At 38.2% G+C, this 12559-nt stretch overlaps 1 protein-coding gene across 1 annotated transcript in view; it reads left to right on the forward strand.

The window, feature by feature from the left end:
• SNTG1 (syntrophin gamma 1) overlaps positions 1–12559 on the forward strand; it is a 316256-nt gene continuing 303697 nt past the window's right edge. The window contains exon 1 of the mRNA XM_031066535.1: positions 1–104. The gene's annotated coding sequence lies outside the window, so the exon portion shown is untranslated. The remainder of the gene's footprint in view (positions 105–12559) is intronic.

Consider the following 12559-nt stretch of genomic DNA (forward strand, 5'->3'; position numbering starts at 1 on the left):
CCCGGAGGAATTATTTTGGAACTAGCACGGAGCGGTGGGAGAAGGACGAGCGGCACAGCGTTTCACAGCTGCGAGGAGGTCGTCCGGCGGTGCTGTATCGGCAAGTAAGCTCTTGCTTCCTTTTCGCTGCGTTTCCTTCGTTCTCGAGTGACTTTTTTTTTTTTGCAGCTGGTGGTCGCTTGCTGCCGGTTCGGAGGCAGGATGTTCGGCGGCGTCAGCAGCAGTTCTCGGGGGTTGAGGCGCGGGGCATTGGTGGCCAGGATTGCAGGGGAGCCCCGCTCCAACTCTGCCGGAGTCCGCCGCGGGCGGACCGCTGGTGCGGTGCTCCGGTGCATAGCCGGGGAGGAAGCTCCGTGTCCCAATGCTTCCCACTTCTGCAACTGTAAGAGATGATGCCTTTTTTTCAGGCATTTCATAATATAAAATGCCTTCTCCTCGTTGCTGAGCTGTAACTAAATTGTAGGAGTCCCTTAATTGCTTTCCATCAGTGCTTCTTGTGGGAGAGGCAAGAAGCATGTTAGCCTTTCATACGCACTTAAGGATTCAATAGTGAACCCGAAGTTTTAATTTTTATGCCCTAAACTTTCTTATGCCTGCCTGGTGTCCTTCCTTGAGATGCTCTTGCTGTAAGGTTATGGTTCGTCCAGCCTTGTTTGTTTGCTTTTAGCCTGTGGATGTTTACTGCTACACTTGACATGGCAATGAAGGGAAAAGTTGACTGTAATTTATTTCAGTGTATGGAGGACAGGTTGCAGGCAGGGGACTAATTCTTCTCTCAGAGGAACTCCACTTCAAAGGAAGAGGCCCATGGGGCTGTAATCTGTAGCTGAAAACTGGGAGAGCTCAGAGCAGACCGGTCACACTGCAAAGAACGAGTTCTGTTCCCCTTTCAGTGATAGCGTTTAAGCTGAGCTGCCTGCCTTCCCGTACCTGAGAAAAGACTTGACTCTGAAATGCAGGGAATAGAGATGTGAGTTCTGGGCAGGTCTGAGAGAAGGCAGAACTTTAGACATTGCTTAGTTAAGTTTGCTGTTACTGATTCCCTCAGTATCTTCTCTATGAGCCTGAAAACTGCAATCTGTTACAGTGACCTTGATGCATGTTGTATTCTAACATGAAAGTGGCACAGAATAAAAGTATTTACACATATTTACAGCTAAGCTCTGATGTTTCACTAGGAGCTCATTCAGTTTCAGGGAATGTGATAGTTTCAGCAGGGGCACTGGGCATGGTATGTGTGCAGGAAATAACTTGGGAAAATAACTTGCTAATAGTGATGAAAGTAAAAGTTAAAGTGTTGGAAACGTATGTTTCTGCAGAAATGCCACTGTGTGTGAAATGTCTGTTGAGTTTTGGATATTTTGTTCTCTAATCAGTGAGATCTGAACTGAAAGGAGTGTGTGGGTGTGTGTGGAAATCTCAAGGCTTCCCAGGTTAATGCACTTTGAGTTGTCAGCAGCAGGAGATCTTTTTATGCACTGAAATACACATTTTTACGTAGATGCAAGACTGACATGATAAGATTAAAAAATATTAGGATGTCAGTATGGTGAATGTGTAGCTAACTCAAGTTTATAGCTGAAAGATAAACTAATCCTTTCCCGTAATGGTGGAAGGTGATCTGCCTGAAGGGAGTGTCATTTGTTTCAGTGCAGTTTATGGAGAATGTTCATATTTCTGTCTCTCTGATGAAGCTGTGAAACACAATTAGAATAACTGTTGCTAGACAGTGGGATGCAAACCTATCCATTACTTAAAATACTCAGCTTATTCTGCCTCATATAAAAAAAAAGTATAGTTTCTGGCAAAGTCTGCCTGTGGTTCTGTTGTAGTAATTCCTTCCTCTGTTGCAGAGTGGCAGGCTTTCACTAGGCATGTGCAAGGGAGAACATGAAACACTGAAGCATGCACTAATCTGGAATTCATTTGGGCTATGTATTACATTCGAGGTTTCCACAGTTAGCATAAGTAAGTGCTTTTGCCTGATTATATGAATAAACGGGGTTTAAAAATTGTATTAGCTTTGTCACTGGTGATGCATATTGCAGACTTCTTCCTTTTTAGTCTCTCAAACTAATCTAATGCTATACTCACTCTTTGCCTGGAGAAGAAGAAAATATAATTTAATGATTTATCATTTGGCTTCTGCCATATCTTGTCCCATAGCTATGAGATAATCTAATGAAGGCTCCCATCACTGAATTAAAGGACATGGTGCTCTAGACTTTCACTTACAGTCAGGTTTCCTCTCTTTTACGTGGATAAAGAACAGAGTTTAAAAAAAGTCACAGAAGAAAAATGTTGTTTTTTCTGTGAGAAAATCAGAAAGGGGAAGGTAAGACTTGCAATCTTAAAGGCATCATTAAAAACATCCACTTTTAAGATATTAATCAACCTCCTTTACCTTCACACATTTCTTTATCTTTTATTTGGTACTCATCAGAAAGCCTTCCTGCATATCAATACTTTATTTTACAATGTATGTAGTTCTTAATTTTAAAAATTCAGGAGTGGGTATCACACACTTCATTGTAAGGCTATTCTAGAATCCTGTTTAATGTTGTGTATTCCACTTGGCTTGTATCTTTTGAATCAGACATTTCCAAAGTATGTTATATTCAACTTTATACTATGCATTTTTGTTTTAATTCTATGTAAATCTCTTTTCTAGAGAAGATTGTTGACCTTGATTCAGAAATTTCAGGGCAAGCTCAGAAGCTGTTGTTCTTTCCTAATTTTTCATGTTTTCGCAGTCATGCTTTTTGGGCATAGCTTTTGTGAACTGACAGAAAGACCTGTAAGCAAAATTAAAACTACCAACAATTAAATGTGATTTCTCTAGTCAGCCCAACCCAGTTGAGTGTGCAATTTCTATATATTCATCTTAGATTGAATATTAAGACAAACAAGCAAGAGCTGTAATCTGCTCTCAGTTCTTCCCTCTGAAGTGCTCAAGTACCATTTCTTCATTCTTGTAACTTAGTGCTGGTCCTTCTGCCTGAGATGTCATTATTTCTTTCTGGTAGTCATCACCAGGTCTGCTTGTATTCACTGTTAAAAAGCTAAAGTGTTGTTGTGAATGATAAGAAACATCAAAAGGATTTAATTTGTCATGTTTCTTAGCCCTTCCTAAGGCTGTGCTTTCAGTTCAGGTTTCCAGAGAGAGGCCTAAATGTGGTTGGGTTGAATCCCAACAGGAGTCTGCTGCATCAGCCTGTACCTCTGGCAGTATGCTGTGCCACTGGCTCAGCATTATTACAGACAAACTTCTGTATTTGCTCAGTTTTGTCTGCCATAACTGGGAGAGTCAGAAAGCCTTACTGTTGTTGTGGCCAACCTAGATTTTCTGCGTTCCTGTTGCAGATCAGAGGAAAGAGAGAAAGCATACATTAAAAACCCAAAAATACAGAACTTAAAACAGGTCATGTCTCAAAGATATAGCTATAATCAACACCAGGGAATGCAGTGGAGACACATCCAGGGAAATTCACACATGTATTTAATTATCCAAGGAGGAAATTATTATTCATCTTGAGAGATTGATTTAGTTGATGTTGTGCCTATCCCTCATGAAGAAGGGGAACTATGTGATACAGAAACAAAGCTTTTTTCCACTGCACACTTCAGCTGTGGCTGTCACTGTCGTTTGAGACTCTAAGCCTTCTCTTCAATAATTAGTTGGAATTGGCCAAAAGAGGTGGAACACTCTGTTGTGTGATGGAGCTGGTGCTGCAGCAGCCAAGGGCTGGGTTGTTTCCTGGGGATTTGCTCTCTTCAATTTATTAAAGTAATGAGTAGAGGAAAACTAATCAAGAAGAGTGTTCGGGATGAGATTAATTTTACGATTCGTTCTCTGGTTTATTTTGGGTAATGTTGGGCAAAACCATAAAAGTTCTTCACTGTGATACTTATGTGAGAGTAGCAACAGTTTTGACTGACATATATGACATATATGTAATATACTTATTTATTACATATATGTCATATATTTACATATATTGACATATATTTATTACATATATTGACATATATACAATAAATTTATTTATTTAACATAAATAAATGTTCTATAAACTGGGATTAAGGTTTTGCACATGAGGCCAGAACATGGATAAATGAAACTGCTGGACACAGTTTGCTGTGCCACTCAGGCACTTCAGAGATAAGGAATGGATGATGTATGAAAGGCTGTGCTGTATCTTCTGCTGTGAAAAGCAAGAGGTCCCCCATGCCAAAAGCTGAGCACAGCTGAAACAGTCATACCCTGAGGGTGGCAGTGGATGTTCCCAGTGTGGAATAAAACTTGGAGTAGAGCAAAAGTCCTCCACTAGTGTTCACAGGGTGCTTTTCAATAGCCCCTGAAATTCCTGTGTAAGATGTGGTTCAGTGAAAGCACTGGTACTTTACTGCTTTGAAACTGGCATGGATACTGAGTCTGTGAAAGAACTCCCAGCTTCAAGGGATGCTGTGGGTGCAATTGATTGATTGCTCAGTTTTGCAGGTGGTTATCATCTGGAACAGGGATGAATTTTTAATTTTTTCTATGAAGTTTGTTCCTTGCTCTTAGATTTGGGTGTTCATTCCTTAGTTGATTGAGATTTTGGTTCAAAGATGTGCTTTTAAAGTGGCAAACATCAAGCACTTCTGAAGTATTCATTGCTTGGAGCTTTTGAGATAACACCAGAGGAGGAACAATTTATTCACCAGCTTATTCTGAAGTTTGGCTTTATTTTATTTTTTGTTCATTCTCAATGTGTTTTTTCAAATAGTGAACAGTGTACTTGGTTTCATGTTGAAGATGTTAGAAATGGCTTTTTAAGTAAATTTTATATTGCTTTTTGGTCAAATTATTCAAGGTTCAAGTGTGAATAATAGCTATTTGAGTAAAAAAAAACCCACATGCCTTTTCCCTTCCACTTTTTGTATTAAATTTATTTTAAAAAGAGCTAACCATAAAGAAGCGAGAATGAGAGTGCTGTTTATGACATTCATATTTCTTCTGCTTTCTGTCAAAAACTAAAGGAAATTTCATCATCTTGTACAAATGACAGACTATCGTGAGTGATAGTAATTGTGTCCTCTGATTCTTTCTTGGTGTAAAGACTATTTTGCAATTTTTGAATTTAGTGTAAAAATGTCATTGATTTCAATGGGTATAATATTAAGAACTTGGTATAATACTAGGAACTTGGGAATATTTAAAATTATTTTAAAAATTTGATATTCATATTTAATGTAGCTGTTAATATTTGTCTTAATATAAAGCACTGATTCTTAATTACAGAATTGTTTCTAAAATACTTTGCTGTTTTGCATTTTCTAAATATATATTCATTCATAATTATGTGAGATAGTTTTTTCTAGTTTCTCTGTATGCCAAAATGTTTTGATGGACTCTTTTAACAGTTCTGAATAATGAACTGTATGCTTCAGCTTCAACGACACAAATGGGCATTGATTTTCTTTGACTTGCTTTTGACCCCTAAAGAAGTAAAGTCATTAGAATTATGCTTGAAAGAGCTTTGCTCTATCTCCTATAATTTTATAGATATTATAAACAGGCCTTGGGAACTAATCTATGCTAATCAGATTTTTTTCAAGTGAAAAAGGAGGGGAAAATCATCAGCTTTACAGTTGTCTTGCAGCTCTAGGTTTCTTCACTCGCAGCTGTCTGCCTGTATCCATTAGCAGTTGGTATCGCAGCTGTACCTCTCTGAATGCAGCAGAATTCACAAACAGTTCTTCTCACAACTGTTTAATTGGTTATCAAATGGCAATCATTTCTGTGAAGAGTTGGTCAGTGCAATGCAGTTTTTTTCAAGTAACAAAACATGCGGTGATGCATGTGTAGAGTTCCTCTCTGAAGATAGACTTTGAGTAAAAGTCAGCATCAGATCTCTGTCTCTACGGCTTTTAATGTCTGGAGTGCCTTTGTTATCATTCTGTGAGTTATGTGGTTTACTTCTTTATGGACACAAAATGCAAAGGTAAAATGTACAAAATAAAAAGGTAAAACATAGCAGTAGTCTTTTCAAAGTCAGCTGGAGAAATGGATGCAAGAGCAAATTTGGTTTACAGTGCTGAGAAGCTGGTGTGGTTGACATGTTATGAATGGGGCAAGATAGGGCCCTCCCAGGGGTTCAGTTCCTGGCAGGGCTCCCTGTTCCTAAACTAAGCAACTCCATTAACCTAAATGCAAAAATACCCACTCTGATGCTTTTTCAGCTGGAGCAACTCCTCTGTTGAATACAGTGACACTCGTGAAGGAATTTTATTGGAGGAAGCATACTACAACTGTGCTAGAGGCGTTTCCAAGCATAGTGTATAGAAATCATGACAGCATCTGATGATGATCACCTCTCATTTTATTTAAGCTCACTGGGATAAGAAAGGACCTACCTGGATAACTGAATGCACAAGGAGACAGTTTCTTTCTACACTGTGTCATTAGTCTTTCAGCTAGTTAATTCTTAAGCATTATTAGTAATAGTTCATCATATGCCTCTTTTCACAACTTACTGTCTTATGCAGTTGTGATGTTGTCTAGGCTGATTCGTTGGGGTGTCTTAATTAAAATTGCTTAGATTTCAGTTTATTAATCTGTTTCATTCATCAGGTTTCCTTTTCACTACATTAAATAACTTACCTAACCTCCAAAGGGAGAGCTGATCTTAATGATCAGTGATTATATATTGTATTATTCTCCATGTTTTCAATGCTATTTATGTTTGCAAAGTTTTCTTAATTTAGAAAAACCCTAAACCTTTTGATTTTTGGTAGGTGGATCAGAGTACTCATTGCACGCTTTGATTAATGGAGAAATCCAGTTGCTAACAGTAATTTGATATTGCTATTTGCCACTATGCTCCTCCATAACATGCCCTTTCACGCACATCTTACTGCCTTTTTTTAACCTCTTCATGATGTGTCTTCAGTACTTCTTTCTGAAATGAAAATCCTAAGGTTAATCTCAAGCATTATTCCCTCATATGATACCTCTTATACCCAGTTGATTGTTTTCTCAGGTCTAAAATTCTGTACTTTTTTGTGCTGTGTTTCTGTGTGTCTATGTACAGCTCTTTATTGAGTTTGATACGTAATTCTTTATAAACCCTCTGTCATGTTTAAACCCATGATTTTTTCTTTTTGAAATGAGGCTTGATTTTTTGTTTTACTGTTAACTCTTTACTATTACATATTAGATGTATTTGTCTAACTACAGCAAAGGCATTTTTGGGGGAAAAAACCCCAGCAATTTGGGAAATGAAAGGTAAAATATTTGGGCATCATTTCCCTTTTGGAAAATTACAAGAACATTATTCATCATCTTCCCTTTAGTCTAAAGAGTATGAAAAGACATAACATTTCCCCTTCCAGTTACTTCATGATAGTACTGACCACTATGTGTATATACCTGTATGCCTTCTCTACAGGTTTTTGATGGCTGCAGAACTGTGAGCCTGAGATCACAAGTAGCTGGGGTCATAAAGGTCTAGCTAGATTGCATGAAAGAAGGCAGTAAAATATTGTGGGTTTGCTTTTTCATTCTTTATGCTGTGATAGAAAGAGGATCTATATGACCCTTGAAAAGAGGAAAAGGTGAATAGTTGCATTTCTAGACAAGGCACAGAGAGAACTGCAAGAAGGACAGAAGCAAGATATTTGATGAAAGACCTTCTGTCTGTGTTTTTGAGGGGAAAGAGGTGCTTTCCAAGCCAGCAGTTTTTCAGTAATCTTCAGAATTGCATTCTTGAAATAGAGACCTGCTGCTTGTGAAGAGTTCTGCGAGAAAAGTATTCCCTTTCCCTGTGAGAAATGTTTGGGTAAGGCTGTATTTGTGTCATTTTTCTCCAAAAGTTCCATGAATTCCCCATATTTAAAGCAGGAACCTATGTACAAGAATTCAGTTGCATCCTTAGATGGACTACTTCCTTCTGCGGGTACATCTGTGGATTTAGTTGAGAAGCTCTGGTTTTTTGGGCTGTCTGAGGTTGGTCTCGAAGTGCACAAGAAGCAACAAAGAAATCATTAAGGTTATTGTGTTGCCTCATGTTAGGAGTGACACAAAAGTAGCGTCATTAGGATTTCTCATTCTTTTTGCCCTGCAACACATAAACATACATGTACCTCTGTCTTAAGATGAATTCTGTCATAAATTTGGCTTCATACACCCACCTGTTTTAAAAATAGAATCTACAGTATTCAGAAGTTTATGGAAACTATGTGTAGTTACAAACCTCATTTCACAATTTTAATTTCTTTTCTAGGAATTGTCTGGCCACCTTAGTTTCCAGCAAGTAGATCTGGAAAAAAAAAAAAACAGCTGGAAGCACTTCTAGATGCAATTCTAAAAATACAAAAATAGGATTCTGTGCCTTTTAATTTAACTCATTCTGCTTCAGAGAAAATAGATGAGAAGGAGGCTGCTTTCATAGATCAAGTGTCAATATTACTTGAGTTACAAAGCAATACACCAGCTTAATTTACTCCAGCTTAAATTCCTCCTTTTATGGCAGCAGAATTGTCTTTTCTGGATGGCAAGAGGTATCTTAGATCTTCCTACGTATAATATCTCTCTCTGGAGGCATTTAAAGTGCTGAAAAAACCTCTGCACAAAAGCTTGCAAAGAATGTGAAGTACTTTGAAGTTCTGCAATTATGGCTAAATGTCACTTTCTGCAAGTTTATGGCATGTAAGTAGCTGGAGATGCTACTGTGGGAAAAGCTAGTCCTTCATCTTTAAAAAATACACCTCATAGAAGTAACCTGTATTTATGAGTATGCAAACTGTCCCACTATGTGTTTGAAACCTGTGGTCAAAACTCATCTGTTTATCAAAGCTTTTTGTTAGCTTAAAAAGAAGATTGAATTACATAAATATCATCTTTTATTTGAAAGATTTTCTTACCACCATACTTCTGAAATACTTTTCTTGGATTTAGAAATCATGATAAACAACCTGAAAACATTCCTCTAAGTACTGCAGTGTAATGCTAGACATAAAAATTATGGTCTCTAATACAAGGCAGTTGTTTTTACAGTTCTGGGGACCATTTGGGGTGAAGATAAGGGACAGCGTTTGACTTTTTAGCTTCAGACTACGCAAACTTACTCAGCATACTAAGTGCTCGGTTAGGAGTAACTGTATGTACCAATAGCACGTGTCTAGGCAGCCTTCAATTTAGGATGAGGGTTCCTCTAGAGTCTGCAAATCTAATCTTCAGAAGGATGTTTAATACTTTAAAATAATGGGAAGTGAAAATCCATGAAGCAGTAATTTATAAAAATAACTTAGTGCGTTACATGCAGCAGATGTCTAAAGGGTGCTGCTGCTCACAGTCTGAAGGCTTCTGGAGGTACTGCTGCTCAGAATCTGTAGCTGCTGGAAAAGAGACACTGCATGTTGTTCTCTAAATAGAGAAATTGTTCTTGGGGTTATGCTCATGGCAGTTGTATTGCTGATTTCCATAGCAGCCTGCCTACAGCTGCTTGGAAGAAGAGTTGCAGGTGTTTTGCAAGAGCAGGAGAGGCATGATGTGTGACTGAATCAGCTCCTTCCTCAGCCATGGGGAGCATGTTCTTCCACTGCACACTCAGTTTTCATCAGTCTGGGAAGCCTTTAATTTACTGAAATACTCCGGGCAGCTTTTGAAGTGTGAAATTACTTGTATGATGGTCCCTTTTGTGTAAGGCCTTGCTGAAGTGCTTCTGTTAATATTTTGGACACAATATTTCTGCTACAGGTTGTGGCTATTGTATTGAGGCTGGGTGAATAAAGCCACATAAAGTCTGAAGTCTTGGAGGCAAAATGCCGAGTTTATTAGAAACCACACATTATTTTTATAGACTGTTACGATAAAGGTGAACCTGATTGGTTCTTAATCAACACCCTCACACCATTGGCTAATTAGGAACAACAGCCCTTTTGTAAAGGAGAAACACGTTCAAAACACCAGCTGCAGGAACCTCTGAGCTTTCTCAAAACTTCCTAGAGGAATGTCTGGGAAAGTTTATTTGACTTTCTTCTCTGCATCCACAGTTCTCAGCATCCACAACAGGTCAGTGAACATGTTGCAGGTGGTTGCTTGTGGCAAACCCCATATTTGGGGTGGGTGTTCTGCCCCAAAAACCTTGGGCTCTGATTGCCCTCACAGCCATTACTGATGTCTCTTCCTATCTCCCATGTTGCATGTTGCAGCCCATCATGTCAGTTGCTTGTGTGTTTGCAAATATGTCAGCACCAGGAAGGCTATGCATTAGGTTTTTCCTGGGCATCTTCTTGGGTGGTATCTTGCAGGAAAACATGGGATTAATCATGATGATTTATGACATTCATAAGAGAGAGAGACTTACTTTGGGGAAGCCTGTGAGATCTTCAGCATAATAATCCTGTCGTGGTGTGCTACAGTGATATAAAAGTACCTCGTTCAGGGAAGAAGTGGTACATGGGGAATTTTCTTTGTTGTTTGTATGTACAGCAGTGAGCATGTATGGCACCTGTTTGAGATAAAGGTAGCTAGAAGTGGATAGAAGGTGGATAGAAGTGACTTGATAGAGAAGATGTATCAACTCATCTCTAAAACTTCAGGAATAACATTTGTTTCTTTTTTCCTGTTAGTGATACATACATACAGAGAATATATTTCTTATTTATAGCCATAAGGCATGATTTCTGCTTTTCAGCCAGTTTTTCCCTGAAGGAAAGACAAAATTGGCAATTTGAAAACAGCTCATTCTGATACTTTGGAGAATGGTCTCTAGTTAGAGCTTCACACTTATGATGCCCCCCCACAATATTTGTGTTGTATCCTTTACTGGCTTTCAGCTTGGACAGTGTATGTTTTACACATATTTGTGTGCATACATGTGTTCAGAGTAGATAAATGTCTGTAGCACATAAATATCATATATGTGTCAAATACGATATACCATGTGCTTTTCAGCCTTGGTAGCCCTGGAATTTGGAAATTTGTAATAAAACCATCTTTGATCATGAGAGCAGCCACATTACATGGCTAGATGTTTTTGTGGCTTCTATTACACCTATGTAAAGTAGCGAGTGTCCTGTGCTTGTACAGGGATTGACCCTCTTTCAAATAATCTTTCTCAGTCTGCATATCCTTCTCAAATCTATTCAGTGAGGATCATCTTCCTGGCCTGTGCAATATTCTCTTTAGATGCCTCTGCTAGTTCTTCCTCCCTCACATCAAACTGAACCTCTTTTTTTGTTTTCAAAGGTTTTGTTTAGTAAAGCCAAGCATTAGATGCTGTATTTAGCAGCTTACTGAGGTTTTTTGTTCTTGCCACTGGCATGTTTTTCTGTGCCTTATGAAAGTAAAACTCTCTACTTGAAAATCTGCCTTTATAACATTTGGTTGTCATCTTAACTTCTGCTAGGATGCTTGCAGAGGGTTTCCATCTGGAACTGATTTCAAGCCTAAATGAGAAATTTTTTTCAGTGGATCATTTTCAATAGTTTTGTAGGAATATCTTTATACAATTCAGTGAGATCTTAATGCCTATTTCTTTTAATAATAGAAATTCCTTCTTTCACATTTTTGTCCTGTTAATCCAATAATAGTATCTATCTACTGTTTGTATACTGCTGTGTATTATTAAATCCTGGCTCAGGGCATGAAAATAGTGTTTCTTGTTTCAATAACTACACTTGGCTACTTAATTTTAAACTATTTAATATTCATTTCTTTGGTGAAATAGCAGATACTTGATGTGAATATTTTTATACGTCTGCCTTTATGCCACACATAACAGACAAGGGCAGATTACCTGGAAATTTATTTTCAGTTTGATAAGACATCCCTGTTTTCTTTATGGAGGAATGTTCAGCATTTGGTGGCAGTCGCGGCAGTATTAGGTGCCTTGGACTTAGATCTGTTTCCATTTGTTCAGCAATAGAAAATTCAAAGTGGCAATAGTTTAGTTTAAAAATAAAGGGAAAGGATTTAATAATGAACTGCTTGATCAGGAGAAATTACACGTTAGTTTGAATGTACAGTGAATTTAAAAATGCAGTGAATTAGTGAAGAGATGTCTTGCTCTTGAATCCAGACTGTGAAGTGTGGGGAGACCCAAAAACAAGACATGGATTCTGTTCACTGGCTCCTCTCTGAGTCACCATCATGCCCATGAAATGTTGGATTGAGCAATGAGCATTCCAACGAGTGGGCAGTGCTGGATAACTGCACAGCTGACCTGCCTCCTCCTTGGAAAACACAACTTGGTCTTTTGTTATACTCCATACTCTCTTCTCTCAGAGGTTGCAGTCCAAAAATAATACAGCAACCAACTGTAGTATTGGAAAAAAGGAATGGTGAACCTGTTTTAACTAAAGAGAGGTGAGTGGTTGTGGTTTGTGGGCTTGTGAAGAACTGGTTGTAAACTGGTCTGTTAAACTATTTTTTAAATTGTCTTATCTATATTGTAGAATTTTACTTCAAGCTTTTCTCTCTGTAATATTTTTGTTACTGAAGTTCAAGAAAATTTCAAACCAGTAAGTTTTAATTTAAAGCTATTTTCTTCAGTTTGGCACAGCCAAGTGT

Source organism: Geospiza fortis, unplaced genomic scaffold (genome assembly GCF_000277835.1).
Source record: "Geospiza fortis unplaced genomic scaffold, GeoFor_1.0 scaffold53, whole genome shotgun sequence".
In the NCBI taxonomy this organism is placed as follows: Eukaryota; Metazoa; Chordata; class Aves; order Passeriformes; family Thraupidae; genus Geospiza; species Geospiza fortis.